The sequence below is a fragment of the Triturus cristatus genome, chromosome 4_1, assembly GCF_964204655.1.
Source record: "Triturus cristatus chromosome 4_1, aTriCri1.1, whole genome shotgun sequence".
NCBI classification, from domain to species: domain Eukaryota; kingdom Metazoa; phylum Chordata; class Amphibia; order Caudata; family Salamandridae; genus Triturus; species Triturus cristatus.
Window position 1 is genome coordinate 1,217,493,296 of NC_140585.1, and position 17,370 is coordinate 1,217,510,665.

A 17,370-nucleotide genomic window follows, 5' to 3' on the forward strand; every position below is an offset into this window, starting at 1 on the left:
CTAGTTTACATATAGACACATGTGTACCTATCAGTCACTCCTATGGCAGGCCTTAACAATCCTGGAGGCAGAGTGCTTGGTAACATGTGAGATGGTGCTCTAGCATGAGCTGAGCCTGTCTGCCGCTTGCGGAACCATGTCCTTATAGCTGTTCTATGATATAGCCTACCATATACTCTTAAAGGTACTCTGTAAGCGCGGTGTCGCACAGGGGGGCTGTCCCCAGTGTCCACGTCGTGGACGCACCAGGGGGTCACCCCAGGCATGAGAGAGAAGAGGGCAGCGAAGGGTTGCAGCAGCTTCTGGCAGTCATGGCGCTGTTCTGGTGTCAGGGTGGCGGAGAGGCGGACGCCCTCCAAGGAGCCGTCTTGGCCCGAGGACCCCAGGAGGTCTGGTAGGGGCTCGGAGTCACTCTCGCCCCCATCGTCGGTAGCCAGCAGCAGGCTTAGTTCAGTTCGGGCAAAGTGGGGCTTGAGCCGGTTGGGGTGCAGGACCCGGAGGGGGTTCCTCGGGGACTCCATGTCGACCAGGTACGTGACGGGGCTCTTCCTCTCAACTACCTTGAAGGGCCCGGTCCACTTGTCCTGCAGGGCGCAGGGGTCCACGGGTGACATGACCCAGACTTGCTGGCCCGGCTCGAACTCGATGGTTGAGGCATTTTCGTCATACCAGCGTTTCATGTCTTCTTGGCTGGCTTCGAGGTTGGCTTCTGCCAGGGCCCGGAACTTCCGAGTCTGGTTCCGCAGGGTCAGGAGGTACCGGTAGACGTCGGGAGGGGCATCTTGGACTTGCGCCTCCCAGCCCTCTTTGACCAGGCTGAGGGGCCCTCGGACGGGGTGCCCATACAATAGTTCGAAGGGGCTGAAGCCCAGGGATTTCTGTGGTACCTCTCGATAGGCGAACAGGAGGCAGGGCAGCAGGACATCCCATCTCCTCCTCAGGGGCTCTTCCAGGCCCTTGAGCATCCCCTTCAGGGTTCTGTTGAACCGCTCGACCAGTCCGTTCCCCTGGGGGTGGTAAGGGGTGGTGAATTTATAGGTGACCCCACATTGTTGCCAGAGGGATCTCATGTATTTTGAAATAAAGTTCGTACACCTGTCGCTCACCACTTCTCGGGGGAACCCCACCCTGGAGAAGATGCCCATCAGGGCCCGGCCCACCACTGGAGCTGTCACGGTGCGGAGTGGGATGGCCTTGGGGTATCGGGTGGCGTGGTCGACCAGTACCAGGATGAAGCGGTGTCCCAGGGCGGTTCGGGGGTCGAGGGGCCCCACGATGTCGATCCCCACTCGTTCGAACGGGGTGTTGACGGTTGGAAATGGTTGCAGGGGGGCTTTCACTCGACCCCTAGTCTTCCCGCTAGCTTGGCAGGTCAGGCAGGACCTGCAGTGATGGTCCACGTCTCTTCCCATCCGGGGCCAATAGAAATGGGTCACTAGGCGGCTGTAAGTCTTGTCCCGCCCGAGGTGTCCGGCGAGGGGCACGTCATGTGCCAGGTTCAGGAGGAACTCTCGAAATCGGAGGGGGACCACCAACACCCGGCTGGCCCCTAGTTCGGCGACTTTCTGCTCGCTGTACAATAAGTCATTGTCCCAATAGACCCAGTGGGTTCCCGTGGGGACCCCCGCAGCCTGGGCGGCCGCTTGCTGTCGTGCCCCCTCGAGTGACGGGCAGGCCTTCTGCTCTTGCTGGAATTGTTCGCGGGTGGGGCCCCCGTCGTGGCGCCACTGGGCCAGCTCGGGGATCTCGCTGAGGGAGGCGGCCTCGTCGGGAGAAAGTTCGGATGGCCCGGCCTCCTCGCCAGGTTCCTCCGTGCCGGAGGAGAGTGATAGTTCGGGGCCCGTCGGCTTGTCGGGGGCCGTGGCAGCGGCTGGTTGGGCGGTCATGGACCGGGTGGTGGCGCAGGCCCACTCGGGCAGTCCTAGCATCCCCAGATGCTCTCGGCGTTCCACCTGGGCCCAGGGGGAGCTCTCTAGGTCATTCCCCAGGAGGCAGTCTACGGGGGCGTCGTCACGGACAGTTACTTTTAGGGTGCCGGACACTCCTCCCCACTCGAAGGGGATCCTGGCCATCCGGCACATGCTCTCGGTGTTGTCCGCGGTCCGGACAGGGCATAGGACATGCGGCAGGATTTGTTCGGGGGTCACCAGGTGGCAGCGGACAGCGGTCACACTGGCCCCAGTGTCCCGGAGGGCCTCTGCCCGTCGCCCATTGATGGTGACCCACTGTTGGTACTTCTGGGTGTTGCTTGGGATGGCAGCTCGGGGCACCATTTCTCGGGAGCCCAGGCATACAAGCGACATGGCAGCTGGTTCCCACTCGGGGGACCCGTCGTCGTGGTTTTCCTCCTCGTCTTCTCCCTCCACCAGGGCTGCGGCGGCTATTTGCCGGGGAGGGGGCCCAGCGGTCCCGTTCCGTCTGTTCACGGGGCAGGCCGGGTCGCTCGCATAGTGGCCGGTCTGCTGGCAGCCGAAGCAGGTCACTGTCGGTCGTGGTCCAGGCCGTGCGATAGGGGTCCCCCTTCGGCCCATGGTCGGGGGCGTGTGGTTGGTGGCTTGGCCTCGTGGCGGGCTTCTGGGTGGCCCGGACGGGAATTCTCGACTGCGGTGGGACCCCCCTCCTCCGCCTCGCTGGCGGGGAGTGTAGGAGAGTATGGTCTGCTTTCTAGGTTCACCCCCACTTTTTGCTTTTGCTTTACTGGTTTTCGACTTAGATGTGGCTGTGGGCCTGCTAATCAGACCCACAGCCCTGCTGTTCCCTCTCTAAATTAATACTATGTACTTTAGGTGCATAACCCATTTTGATAGGATCACCTTATTGGCCCCTGTACAGTGTACCCTAGGTACCCAGGGCATAGGTGTACCCTAGGCCTACCAGGGGCTGCAGCATGCATTATGCCACCCCTGGCCTGGCCTTCCATTTTGACACAACTGGCTGATCACTCAGCTGAGGCAAGGTCGTGTAATCACCCCTTGCTTAGGTGTAGTATTCCTATACCTAGTTTACATATAGACACATGTGTACCTATCAGTCACTCCTATGGCAGGCCTTAACAATCCTGGAGGCAGAGTGCTTGGTAACATGTGAGATGGTGCTCTAGCATGAGCTGAGCCTGTCTGCCGCTTGCGGAACCATGTCCTTATAGCTGTTCTATGATATAGCCTACCATATACTCTTAAAGTGCCTTATAATCTTAAACGGTTATGGTAACTATGGTTTGGCTTTATCGAAACATGTCGTGTAAGGTGTCTAACACTGTGGAATAATACCCCCATACCATTTCTGGATATGAGGATATTATTCCCCCCTTCTAGAGGGAAAGACATGTTGAAATCATACTTCACTGTTAGCCTCTGACCAAAGCCTCAGCATCACAAAATGGATGCTGCTGCCACGACACAAGTCTGACCTCCTGCTGCCGGGAGTGATCCCAGCCAGGGAGGCCTGGACAATAGGTTTCCTGCTTGGGGAGGTGCTAGCACCTCCCCAGACAGCCTTTAGTGTATTGGGGCAGGGTGGGCTGAAAGGAATGAGACATGCCTGGGGCACACAAGGTGTTCCTTGCATAGTCCAGTTCAAACCGGCGCTGGGGCACTCCAGCCCCAGCTCTGGCGCGAAACTGGACAAAGGGAAGTGGGTGTAACCACCCCCTCCCAGGTCCCACCCATCATAAGGCGTGACCTAGCAGGTATCCCAGCCCCCCAGATTAGTATAAGAGTGGGAGTTGGGCCTCAAGACTTTAGATTATCCTGAACCTGCAATCTTGAACAGAAACTCTGGACCTTCGACATTCGACGAAAGAAGAAGACTGAAGAATCTCCCTTGTGGCCAAGGAGTGGCTACCCTGTGCAAACAGGCACCATCAAGAGACTACCCTTTGCTTTGCCCAAGTTCTACGAGGAACCGACTGCAGAGCCCGACCAGAGCCTTGACTTCCAGACTTCTCCGACCCTGATCCACATCCACAGCAGAGCTGAGATCCGTGGAGGCGACGAGCGACGTGGGACCGGCTACCTGGGAAAAGTGGCTAGTATCTTCAAGCGCAGCTTCTGAGGCACCCTCGAAGTTGTGCACCTGGGATTGAGAAGCCCCACCCCCAAGCACCATCTGCACCGAAGATCAGCCCCCCACACTCCACGAGTCCTGCGTGGGGCCCTTCAGCATTTTCCTGCTTGCCGCGTCTGTCCGGTTGCTTGCCCGCTGGCTAGTGGCCTTTGTGACGACGCATCCTGTAATCTTCACCGCTGGTTTGGCTCCTCCAGACTGGCTCCCGCTTCTTTGAAAAAGAGAAGCACCCCAGACCTTCCTGGTCTGCACCAGAAGCAAGTCCTTCATTCTGCGTGGGTTCCGCTTGCCAAGGCTTGGTGAGTCCTAGTCCAACTTCGACGCCGCCGACAGCAAGAGCCTTCGTGGGACAGCTCGCCTCCTGGTCCTGGTCGTCCTCGACGCTTCCTGGTCCTCGTGGCTGCAGCGACAAGCTTCACCTTCACCTGCAATCTTCACAACATCGCCTGGTTCCTTCCTGGTTCCACGTGGTCACTGGCTAGTGACCTTGACTCTGTCCCTTCTGCTTGCAGGTCTCCTCTCTTCTTGATCCCAGCCTTGGGATCCACCGGACACTCTTCACTGACTGCCTGTCAGCATCTTTCTTCAGGCATCCATAGGAGTCGACGACGAAACCCGACGCAACTTCACCCCTATGCACCCGCAGCCTGTGGGCTAGGTAACTTGGGTACTCCGGTGCTCATCAGGATAGTGACTATCCTAGTGTCTAGTTTTCAAGTCTCGACTTCCTAGCTACTCCGGAAGTGTCCTAAATCTATTTAATTCTAAACTGTACTATTGCTATTGACTTTTACGCATTACGCGTGAGTGTTTCCACTCTGCATCTGAATCCCGTGGGCCTCCCACTTCCTAACCTTTGGTAGTATAGTGTAGCCCCAGCGATTCCCTAGGCCTAGGCCTATCCTATTTCCGTGACAGTGGTCCTTATACCACTTACTTAGTATATGGTTTGCGTGGCCCCTAGGGCCTAACTGTATTACTTACCTGTGTGACTTAATGTATGCATAAATAAGACTGTGTTGTACTTACCTCTAATCTCATAAAGAGTGCTGAGGGTTTGACTAGAATAAATACACTTTATTTGATATATATATCAGTTGTGGTGTCCTTTCATTTGGTATTCAAGGGATTATATATGGTATCATAGCTGGCTTCACATGCCATTCAGAGTTTAGCCTAAGACTGCTCTTGTCCATGCTACCACTAGGATAGCTGGTCTATAAGGTTGACTTTACAACCAATCACCATAAGGGTATTTGGACTGATATAAGGTGTACACTAGAACTAGTGACATCATACATCAGGCCAACTTCTCACAGGGAGGTCCCGTGGTACTCCGTTGGTAGTCCCCCACTGGGTTCCGGGGGACCCGGGTGTTGACCCATCGGTCTACTTCGGCGGCGAGCTTCCGGGGCTCGGTCAGTTTACTGTCCAGGAGGTGTTGCCTTAGTTCAACAAAGCAGTTGTTGGCGAGGTGCTCCCAGACAATGAGGTCGAACAGTTCATTGTATGAGGTGACCTTGCTTCCTTTTATCCATCCTTCCAATGCTCGGCTGAAGAAGTCCACGTATTCGACCCACGTGGTACCGGGGAGCTTCTTGCAGTCCCGGAAGCGCTGCCGGTACATCTCGGCTGATAGTCCGTAGCGTGTGAGTAGGGCTTCTTTCATGTGGTCGTATGATGTCATCACCGCGTCGGGGAGTTGCAGCAGGGTATCCCGGCCCTCGCTGAGGAACCTCCCCCATAGGCCGGCACCCCAATCCTTCCGGGGTACCCGATGGGAGGTCATGGCTACTTCGTACGCTCGGAACCATTGCTGGATGTCGTCATTTTTATAGTACTCCTTGACGACATCCTTGGGGATGTGAACCTTTGGCTCGGTCAGTGGCAGAGCGTCCCGGGCTCCGGGGGTGCTGGTCTCCCCCGTTTTAGATTTTAGTTCAAGTTCCTTGAGGCTCCTCTCGTGCTCGAGGGTTAGCCGTCTCTCCTCTAGTTCCCGATGCCGCTTCTTTTCCTCGATTTCCTCTTGCAGCCGTAGTTGCTCCAAGGCTATTTTCTTCTCCGCCAGTAGGAGCTCACCGTCCAGCCGGAGTCGGGCGAGGTCCATTTCGTGTGTCCGGACCCTCTCCCGTTCTCGCATTTCTTCGTGGGAAAGGCTGGTTTCTGGGACGGTTCGTCCCCCATCTGTCGGGGTTGGGGTCGGCAGGTTTCCGTCCCGGGCCGAGGTTCCTTCGGCTCGGGGCGGAGTGGTCTCGGGTTCTGTCCAGGCTTTCAGGGCTTTCTGCATTTCTTCCTTGGTGCCCAATCCTGTGGTTGGGATCCCTTTGTCCTTGCAGAATTGTTTCAGTTCTTTGTGGGTGTATTCTTCCAACCTTTCCGGCTGGAAGGTTGCGGCCACGGTTGCCTCTTGGCCTTCCATGGTTCACTTTTATTTTTCCGTCTGGTTAGGTAGTGGGTGCGTTACTTGCCTGTACGATTGCGTCTGGCTCGGATCCCGTCGCTGGCCACCAAATGTTGGAGGGAGGACCACCGGGGAGTCGGGGAGACTATTCCGGGGCACCTTCCTGCCGCAAAGTTATAGCCGAGCGCCGCTGAGAAGCCCCCTTCGGGGAGGTCCTTCTCCTATGATCGTACTAGGCCCAGTAACACCACCACACAGGACTCAATATCAGTTGCTTGACTTGGTTCTTTATCAGAAGTAATACGTTCAATATTTACAGAGGGATCGAGGGATCCAGTAAGAGTCTCAATGTCTGTTAGAGGGATAGGGTAGCGGGACAGTCTTAGTACCAACCAGGTACGGGAGGGCTCTGCGCCAGACCTTGGGTGCTGGTCTCAGAGCGGCTCGGACGTGGGGAGCCGCGACGGCGTCTACAGGGCTCGGGTGGTAGTTCCGCTTGGGTCGAGCCGCGACACAGTCAGCAGGGCTCCGGTGGTAGGTCCGCTTCGGTCGAGCCGCGACGAGGTCAGCTGGGCTCTGGTAGTAAGGTTCAACAAGGTCAGGCCGCGACAGCGTCAGCAGGGCCCCAAAGGTTCGTGAAGGTCTTTAAGCACGGTGGAGCCGCGACGTCGTCAGCAGGGCTCAGAGTGTGGGTTCAGGATGAGTCTTCTTCCGTAGGGTCAGCCGCGATCCGATCAGCAGGGCTCTTGACTCCGGGATACAACTGTTGTCCTGTTGTCGGGTCGCCCCAGATATAGGACTGGAGCCCTTTGATGTCCGGACCCTTGCGCCCGGAGGGGGCGGAGAGGCCGGGTAGGGAGCGGCCAGACGCCCAGCAGGAGAGGCGCCAGGCCCCAGAGAGCTGTGGGGTGATCGCACCTAGGTGTGGAAGGACGGTTGGGGGTCCCATCGATACTGCCCTCCGCCGGGAGTGGGAAGGGTTCACGTGGTATCCCCCGGGCCAGGGGTTGGCGTCTCGATGTCGGGCCTCGCTGGGACAGAGGCCGGGTGAAGCGGGGTCACGCAGGTAGTCACGTGGAGTGACGCATAATCCAAAATGGAGGAGCCCCGAGGTGCATGGGACCTCGTGCGGCTTAGCGAGGGGGAACAGGACCACGCCACGAGGCCGGCTCCCACAGTTTGGTATGCTTTCATAGATGGCCGCTGAGTCTGGGACCAAAAACGCATGTAACCCCCTTGTAAAACCAGGTTGTTTTGTGATAGATAGGTGGACACCTGTGTTTTGGTCCCAGGCTTGCAGACATCTAGGGGAACCTAAAAAAAAACGACATTTCTGAAAACTAGTCACCCGTGGGAGTCCAGGGAGGTGTGGCTTGCATTGATTGCCCAACATTTTCCTTCCTAGAATCCGCTGCAAACTTCAAATTTAGCTAAAAAGTCAGATTTTCCTCTAATATCTGTGTGGGAAAGTTGTGGGCTCACCGCACAGCACAAATTTCCTTCCAGTTAAGGTTCCCCTCAGTCTCCCAAAAAAAATGATACCTGACTTGTGTCGATTGGCCAAGTGCTCAAGACATGGCAGGGCCAAAAATGTGTAGAGATTGGAGGGGCCCAAAGCAGGTCCAAAAGGGCAGTTTTTAGGCTAACGTTACTTTGGGCACCCACACAAGTGAGGTACCATTTTTCTCTGGAGACCAAGGGAAATGCTGGGTGGTAGGAAATTTGGGCCTGCGCATTGATCCTACAACTTACCTATACAGAAATGTGAGCAAAATGTGACTTTGTAAGTAAATTTGAGGTTAGCAGGGGATTCTGGGTAAGAAAACGCTGGGGATCCATTCAAGCCACACTGCCAGCCAAGAGTCAGTACACACACACCACCATCCATGCACACTACCAGCCAAGCACCATCCATGCACACCGGCAGCCAAGGGCCATCCCTGCACACTGTCAGCCAAGCAGTGCCGGACTGGGAACAGCAACCAGCCCTGGCAGATTGCTGCTCGACCGCCGCAGGGAGGGGGTGCTTGTAAAAAGCCCCGCTACCGCTTTTGTTACAAAACCGGCCCCCATGGCCAGAAAACCAGACCCCACCCCTCCGGCCCACTGGGGAAACACCCAGTGCTTGCTATAGCCAGTCTGGCCCTGCAGCCAAGCAGCATTCATGCACACCGTCAGCCAAGCACCAGTCCACATACACTGCCAGCCAAGCGCCACTCCAAGCACACTACCCGGCAAGCACCAATCTACACACACCGTCATCAAGCACGAGTTCACACAAACCATTAGCCAAATGCACGTCCACACACAACGAAATCAAAATTGCAAGTCAAAGGTCAGTATACGCAGACCATCAGTCAAATTCACACACACACAAACTCACCCTGGTTTCTAGTGGTTTTCTGCCCCGGCGTGGGGGCAGATGTGCCTAAAAAAGGGGAGTGACTCATGCCTATGGGGCTTCTCCCTGTAATGCCCATAAACATATCCCTGGTGCCTAGTGGGCTTTCTGCCCCCCGTCCCCGAGGGGGGCAGATAAGAGGCTACTGTCCCGAGCTGCCTTGGGGGGTGGACATAAATACTTTTTTGGGGGTGGGAGGATTAGGATCCCCATTCGCAGCAGCCCCCACCCCTTCGTATAAAAAACCCATAATCCCTGGTGCCTAGTGGGCTTTCCACCCGAGGGGCAGAGCAGAGACTAGTGCCCCCATCAGCCTCCTGGGGAGGCAGAAAGACTGTGGCTAATTTCTTTGAGGGCATTGGCATGCCCATTCTGGGCATCCCCTACTCCTACGCATATAAAAATACAAAGTCCCTGGTGCCTAGTGGACTTTCTGCCCCCAGGGGGCATTTAGGCAACTATTGCCCCCATCTGCCCCCAGGGGGCCAGAACAGGGGCTATTGCTCCATCGACCTGCTGGGGAAGGTAGAAAGACTGTGGCAATTTTTCTGGGGGTGGGAGCTTGGCAGCTCCCACCCCTATGTATAAAAAAACAATCCCTGGTGCCCAGTGGGCTTTCTGTCCCTCCGGGGAGGGGCAGATGAGGGGCTACTGCCCCCATCTGTCCCCCAGGGTGGGGCAGAAAGACTGTTCCTAAATATATTTGGGTGGGGGCATGGTCTTGCCCTTTGTGGGCAGCCCCCACCCCACTTTTATAAAAAACATCCCTGGTGTCTAGTGGGCTTTCTGCCTCCCTGGGGCAGATTGGTGATGATAACCCTCATTTGCCCCACAAATTCTATTTAAAAAATCCCAGGTATCTAATGTGCTTTCTGCCCCCCGCCCCTGGGGGACAGATTGGGGGCTACAGACCCACATGGGGAAGAAAGACTGTTACCAAATATATTTGGGTGGGGGCATGGTCTTGCCTTCAGTGGGCACCTCCCACCCCACTTATATAAAAGAAAAAAAAATCCCTGGTGTCGAGTGGGCTTTCTGCTCCCTCAAGGGGGCAGATCGGGGGTAATACCCCTCATCTGCCCCCTAGGGGGTCAGAAAGTCTGTTGGGTTGCTTGGGGGGGTGTATTGGCATGCCCATTTAGGGCAGCCCCCACCCCTAAATACAATACAAAAAATAATCCCTGGCATCTAGTGGGCTTTCTGCCCCCCCAGGGGGACAAATTGGAGGCTACTGCTCCCATCTGCCCCCCAGGGGGTTCAGAAAGACTGATTTTCCCCAGAATATTTTGGGGGGAGGGCAAAGGCCCTTGCACAAGGGGCCGCTTTCCCCCTCCCTGGTGTCTAGTGGTGCATCCCTGCTTGAGGATCACCGTCCTGAGGAAATCCCCAAGCAGGGATCCACTAGGGAGGGGTACCATTGGAAAGGGGAGATTCTCCCCTTTCCATAAATACCTCTCCTACCTTTCTACATCCTCGGGGGCTGAGATAGCCCCACGAGCAAGTAGATAGTGAAACTGAAATGAGCCGACCGGCTCATTTCAGTTTTGCTTTCACTGAAATGACCTAAGCGCAACGTGCGCGCTGATCGTCATTTCAGTGAAACAAACTAAACAGCCTCGGGAGCTGGGGAAGCTTTTCCCCAGCTCCCGAGGCTGTTTAGGGTGAAAGGAAATCGTTCTGGTGCCCGCACCCAAGGGATTTCCTGTGCCATGTCGGACGCGTGGGAGCTGTCAAGACGCACATGAGCACTTTTCCGTCGGGCGGCTTCCGCGCGTCCGATGCATGCAAGGGGTTAAGGGATTATGAGGCCTCTCCGACCAACTGACTGGCTCCATGATATCAGTGATGCATGGAGACAGAGAGGCCATCATAGACATTTTAAAGAGGTGGAGGACAGGAGTCAGACAGCAGGATATTCGGGATACAGGCAGGAGGTGTGGAGGTATGTACGAGGAATTAGAAGGGACGCACAGAGGGAGCAGGAATATACTCGACGTGTGCATACAGCTAGCCGGGATGCTTGGAGATATGAGGAAGGTGCAATATAGGACAACATTGACAGGGATGGAGAACAAACAGCATGGATGTAGTGAGGGACGGCACGTAGTGAGGAGGGTGCACAGGCTGGGCGGGAGGTGCTGTAGGGGGAGAGTAAGCACTGTATGGATGGCAAATGCAACGCAAGGTGTTCTGTTTAATAATATGAGAGCTCTGTCTAGTCATTAAATTGGGGTGTGAGTGACAGCAGCGACAGCATCCGTGGGGAGGCAGATGTTTTAAGTGGGACTGCAGCAATAGGCAGTGACGGAGTGGTATTTAACGGAGCTACAAGTGTAGTGGCTGGCAGTGGCAGACACCAGCACTAGCGATGCAGAAGCCAGGAATGCCTCATGATGAATACTCGAAACAGCCATAGTGGAAAAAGGCGATAGGGGCTGCATCAGAGACAGTAGCAGTGCGAAGGGACTTGAGACAGACTGCATCAAAGACAGCGGTGCTGATAATGCGGTACTGATACCTGGCTAAGATAAAGCTGCACTGGGGAGGAGGAGACTGTTTGGGACGGTCGCAACGGCCTGAACGAGAATTTGAATGGGCATCGGGCATGCTATAGTCTGTGTCACCTTATCATGCAAACGTGGCAGCCATATTAGAGTCAGGCTCAAGTCGCAACTTACACGGTGTCTGCCTTGTTAGGTCTCGCCTGACCCAGCGCATGCGCTGGTCTGGCGAGACTTTTTGTGAGGGCTCAAAAAAGTGCTACCAGCCTAGAGCTACAGTGCATGTGCGCGGCCGCTTTGATGTTTGATCGCGATCACTTTCATTTTCGCGGCCTCTTTGATGTCCTCCATGAGCCCGTTTTTTTTTTCCTGTTTTTTTTTCCTGTTTATTACTTCTATGTAGTAATGGCGGCACCCGTGCTTTAGCTTAAACATCTTAGGCTATAGTTGGGTGCTGAGATTGCTTCAAAAGTAAAGACATAGACAATTCTTTACTTTTGAAGCAATCTCGGCACCCGAAGTTAAAGCACGGGTGCCGCCATTACTACAGAGCAGTAATAAACAGAAACAAGCATTGGCATAGCCAATAGGTCTCGCTTTTGGGACCTTATAAGTATTTAGTTATACAACTGTTGCATGGCTAAACACTTATAAGGTCCCAAAAGCGAGATCTATTGGCTATGCCAAAGCTTGTTTTTTTTCTTGCAGACAGTCACCCTGTTCCCCTCAGAAACATGGCCGCCTCGGTTCATTCCCCTCACAGACAGAGACGATGATTGATGACCTCGGCTTCTTCACTCGTTGACGTTCATCCCCCACCTATCACTCACAGACATGACCCCCATGATTACTATGGCATCCCATCCCGCACAACTTTTAGCATCCAGGCGTGACATTGCTGTGGCTGCGCAGTGAGGGGCGGTCCAGGATGGCACTATGTGCTGCCAGCCAGAAGGGAAAGAGGCTGTGTACAAGGAGTGAGAAGGATGGGGGCAGAGACCATCTGCGATCTCTGAGAGGGAAGTGCACAGCAGGCAGGTTCTCCGGTCCTGCAAAGGGGGCAGCAGGAGAGGAAAGACAGGGTTATTGTCATAACCGCACCTAATTCCTAGAATTAGAGATGAGAGTGACTGATGCAGGCCCTGAATTAGAGTGTTCCATCACACACCGCGTGGTTAATTATGTGCGCCTTGCCATTTTCAGTAGCGCTAGGACCAAGTGGCACCAGCATTCAGCTGCACGTGGAACTCTGCGGAATTTCACTGAGATTTTAGCTAACTCCGCGGAATTCCATGGAGTAGAACTCCGCGAGCTCCACCCACCCCTAGTTTTGAGATAACTCAGCAGAATACCCATACCTAATAAAGTCCCATATGTATATCTATGTTTAAATGGAAAATCTGACTTTCAGGTGTTGCTGTACATAAAGCTCATTTATTTATGTATTTTTCTCTTATAAATGTCGTGGTTTTTTTTATTTGATTAAAAAAAAAATGTGTTTATATACTTATATTTATTCATTTTTATTCTATATTTCCCCCAATATTGTAATAGCTAAGCACTCATAGAAACAGCTGTTACGATCATATTTACACATTGTGATAAATAAAATGAAACAGAGACCCATAAGCATATACTCAACTAACTTATAGAACTTAGCACATATTGTGATAAATAAAATAAAACTGAGACTCATAACCATACAATCATATTTCAATTCAATTTAAGTTTAACTTTATTCGGTCATACGACCATTAAAGTGCACAGTATTAAATACATTAAAAAAGTTAAAAAAAATATATTTGATAATCATATTAAAACGCCTTTGATTTATACAGTAAAAAAATATTTTGTCTAGAACAGTGTCCACTTATCGACCAGGGTGCACAAGGTAACTTTCATCTTCACTTTTCAGACCTACGCAATCAGGGTACATCAAAAATTGACTGGTACAAAATTATTTTATTTCTTTCAGTCAATATACAGCATATATATGCTGGGACAATGCCTCCTTTAATCTGCTCATGGAGATGCCTGTGAACAAGGAGTAATGACCCTGAAAGGCGTTAGGCTTTGCACCAGTAATCTGAATAAAGAATGCTGCCTGCCTTCACTGAACTACTGTGAGAGTGCTCTTCAAACAGGGGAAAAGTTTGTTTTGAATATAGATAAGCCCCGGCATATTGAGAAAGTGCACCTTTAGTAACATGCTCATTTTTGAGAAAGTGCACCTTTAGTAACATGCTCATTTTATACAATCTTGCCCTCTAGTGGACGTCCTGATGGGACCATTTTCTAAGCATGCTGGAACTTGTAGTGCGCTTACCCCACAATCACACCCTCCAGTATAACTTATTTGCTGTATTCATCATTGCTCCGTCGCCTTACCAATTTTGAGGCTGCACAGATACTATACCGAAGTCAGTCTTCGGAGGCAACCACTGTCCCTGGTCCTTTTCACGAGCTGCAGGAAACGGTTCAGTTTGGGACAGTCACGGCATTCTTTGCTGGCGGTGCGTAGCTTGCGGAGGAACCAAGCCGCTGAACATCTCACATACTCTCTCCTGATGGGAAAGACATAGCTGCACTCACAATGATGAGGGTCAAAATTCATTAATTTATAGCGTGGGCAGTCCTGACGCGTTTCGGTCTTCATGACCTTTTTCGAAGATCATATTGAGAAACTGCACCTTTAGTAACATGCTCATTGTATACATTCTTGCCCTCTGGTGGACGCCCTGATGGGACCATTTTCTAAGCATGCTGGAACTTGTAGTGCGCTTACCCCACAATCACAACCTCCAGTGGGTAATGCCGTTTTTCTTAATATAGCTTCTTTGCTGTATTCATCATTGCTCCGTCGCGAAACCAATTTTGAGGCTGCACAGAGTCCATACCAAAGTCAGTCTTCGGCGGCAACCACTGTCCCTTGTCATTTCCACGAGCTGCAGGAAACTGTTCCATTCGGGACAGTCATGGCGCTCTTTGCTGGCGGTGCGTAGCTTGCGGCGGAACCAAGCCGCTGAACATCTCACATACTCTTTCCTGACAGAAAAGACATAGCAGCACTCACAATGATGAGGGTCAAAATTCATTTATTTACAGCGTGGGCAGACCTGACAAGTTTCGGTCTTCATGACCTTTTTCCAAGGTAAGCCCTGGCATATTGAGCAAGCGCACCTTTAGTAACATGCTCATTTTATACATTCTTGCCCTCTGGTGGACGCCCCGATGGGACCATTTTCTAAGCATGCTGGAACTTGAAGTGCGCTTACCCCACAATCACATCCTCCGGTGGGTAATGCCGTTTTTCTTAATATAGCTTCTTTGCTGTATTGATCATTGCTCCGTCGCAATACCAATTTTGAGGCTGCACATATATATATTACCTCCTGGCAGTCGCCAGTAGGTTGTTATAGTTAGGACCATGTTTCCATAGGAATAGTGTTTTTTGACTTGCCTATATCTTTGGCTTTGGTTTGATTAAACTTTACAACATTTTCAAAAATAAAGTGTGCCGGTGATTCTTGTTGCACATGAAAACTTTCAGGGTGATCAGTAAAGCAGGGGCCAAGAAAAAGGGGTGTAAAAAAGTGTGTTTTTCCATGTTAATTCCCATAGGATCTTTGAACATGTCTACTGCGCGAACCCTCGATTGAACTACATCAAATTTGGCAGAAAGCTAGATTTTGGTCCGCAGATTGTGCTTTTTGTTATTTGGTGCAAATTCATTCAGTAGTTATTGAGATATTTAAGAACATATGGTAATTGATTTCTTTGGCCGCGATGACTTCGTGAAAAATAACGACCTCATGCAGGGAAATGCAGAGCTCTGATTGGCTGCCAACACTTCAACCAGGAAGGGTTAGCAGCCAAGTCCTACAAGAAAAGTAAATAAAAGAAAAAGGGGGCAGTGTAGGATTACCGTGACCCCCCAAGCCTTGGTCTTGGGGACCCCCTTGGACCCCACCAGGCCAAAAAACACTTAAAAAAACAAAAAGATACTGCTTCGAAATTTTAATATTGTCGGGGGTAGCAAGCACAGGCTTCTACACTTGCTTTTAAATAACCCCTGGGTCGGTCAGGTCCCGGGGGCATATCATACAAATAAGAGGGGGTGCACGGGCCACCCTTCTAGGGCATATGAAAGCCCTCGGAACTGCCACCTACCCAGGGCATTGATTTTTATGTATACAGGGGTGACCACGTGGCAAAACCAGCACCCCAGGGATCGCCACCTCCCAGGGCCAATGTTTATAAAAGAATGTGGGGGGCCCACGCGGCACCGCCACAGCCCCAGGGACTGCCACATCACCAAAGATAAACATGAAATTAATTCATGGGGCCCCTGGGCACCCCTGCTGCCCTGAAGACCACCACCTCCCCTAGGGCAATTCATTCAATTTCAAGGGTGGGGACACGAGGCCCCTTGCAGACCCAGGGACCACCACCTCCCCAAGTATTTGTACTAGAATGAGAAAAACAAAGGGGGAAGTGGAAAGGTACTACTCATCACAAGTAGTGGAGGTGGATACTTCCTCCTTCTGTAGTCTATAAACCATAAAGATCCACCCTCAGAACAGTTTCGAAGGTCATGTCCTCCCAGGTAAGGTATGTTTCCTACAATAGTGGGAAAAACACAGTATTTTTAAATACACCTCACACACCAAAAGGACCCTTGGTGTCATGCTTCATCATAGGGGTCTTCCCGCCCCTCTACGGGACGGGGCGTGCTACAAACTCCGGATACGCGGGAGCACCTTTTGTTATGAAAATACTATGTGTCATGTAGGAGAGTGAGTGGGAGGTTCAGGAGTGGATGGGAGAGTGAGGTTAAAAAATACCTGGCTCGTCGGTTTAGAAAAGAATTTTTAATATACCTATGAGCTGGTATTGTTAAAAAGTGGGTATGAAGGTATGTATGCCTCAATGAGCTATGCCTCCTGGGTTAGTCAACATGTTTCGAAGCCCCCCAGGATTCTTGTTCAGGACTTAGCAGATCCCTATCTACACTCACAAATTTATGTGGTGTGCAAATTTACACTAATAGTCACAAGACAGGTTTGATCTTGAGAAGATATATATAAAGTAAAATTGTGCACGTCGATTCCCAATGCACGTATACGATACCTTATTAGGTATCATGAATCAATTTATTTGGATTCAAAGGAAAAAATGCCCCATGAGCCTGTAACGGGTGGGAGGGGTGCCTATAATTACAACTGCTCCTGGGACACTACCCCGCCATGTCTGGCCTCCCCGGGGCACCGCTGGACCAGACTGTACTAGAATGGACGGGGCCGCACGGACCCGCTTGCGGAACCATGGCTGGCCCTGGGGACCATCACCTCCCCAGGGCCAGCAGTGAAAAAGCTCTTGCTTGCTTGAAGCGGAGCATTCATCTGTTTACCTTCCCACTGTCATTTGAGCAGGGAAACAGATGAATTGCTTCCACACACAGAGGGCTGCATGTTTAGCAGCTCCCTGTGTGTGTGAAAGCAATGCTGGCTCCAGCAGGAATTGGAGAGATGACAGGGACCGCGAGGACCATTAGGCTCTCCCGCTGTTCCAGTGCCAACCCAGAGAACCATGGCCAGGCCCCAGGCCCCAGGGTATTGGGTCCCCAGGACTGAAATCAACCGAAGGAAGGGGCTCGCATGGCCCCTCTCCCCCATTTGGTATTGTTTTGGCCCCGGGGATGGAGTCCCCGGGCTAAAATTGGCTACAGGAGGGGGCCTAGTGCCCCAGCATCCCCCATTTGGTCATGGCCTGGCCCTGGGGGATGTATTCTTGAGACATCATCGGAGGCCAAGCCCCCTTTCTTAACCACTCTGCAAAAGGTCCTGGGGTACTACTGTTTGGGGGATAAACTCCTCTTGGCTGATGAGGGCCGTTGGAGGCCAAAAACCCCTATTGTTGCAACAAGTAAGTCCCTCACAGCTGAATTGCTGAGACATCATTAGAGGCTCCGCCCCCTTTCTCAATCACTCTGCACAGGGGCA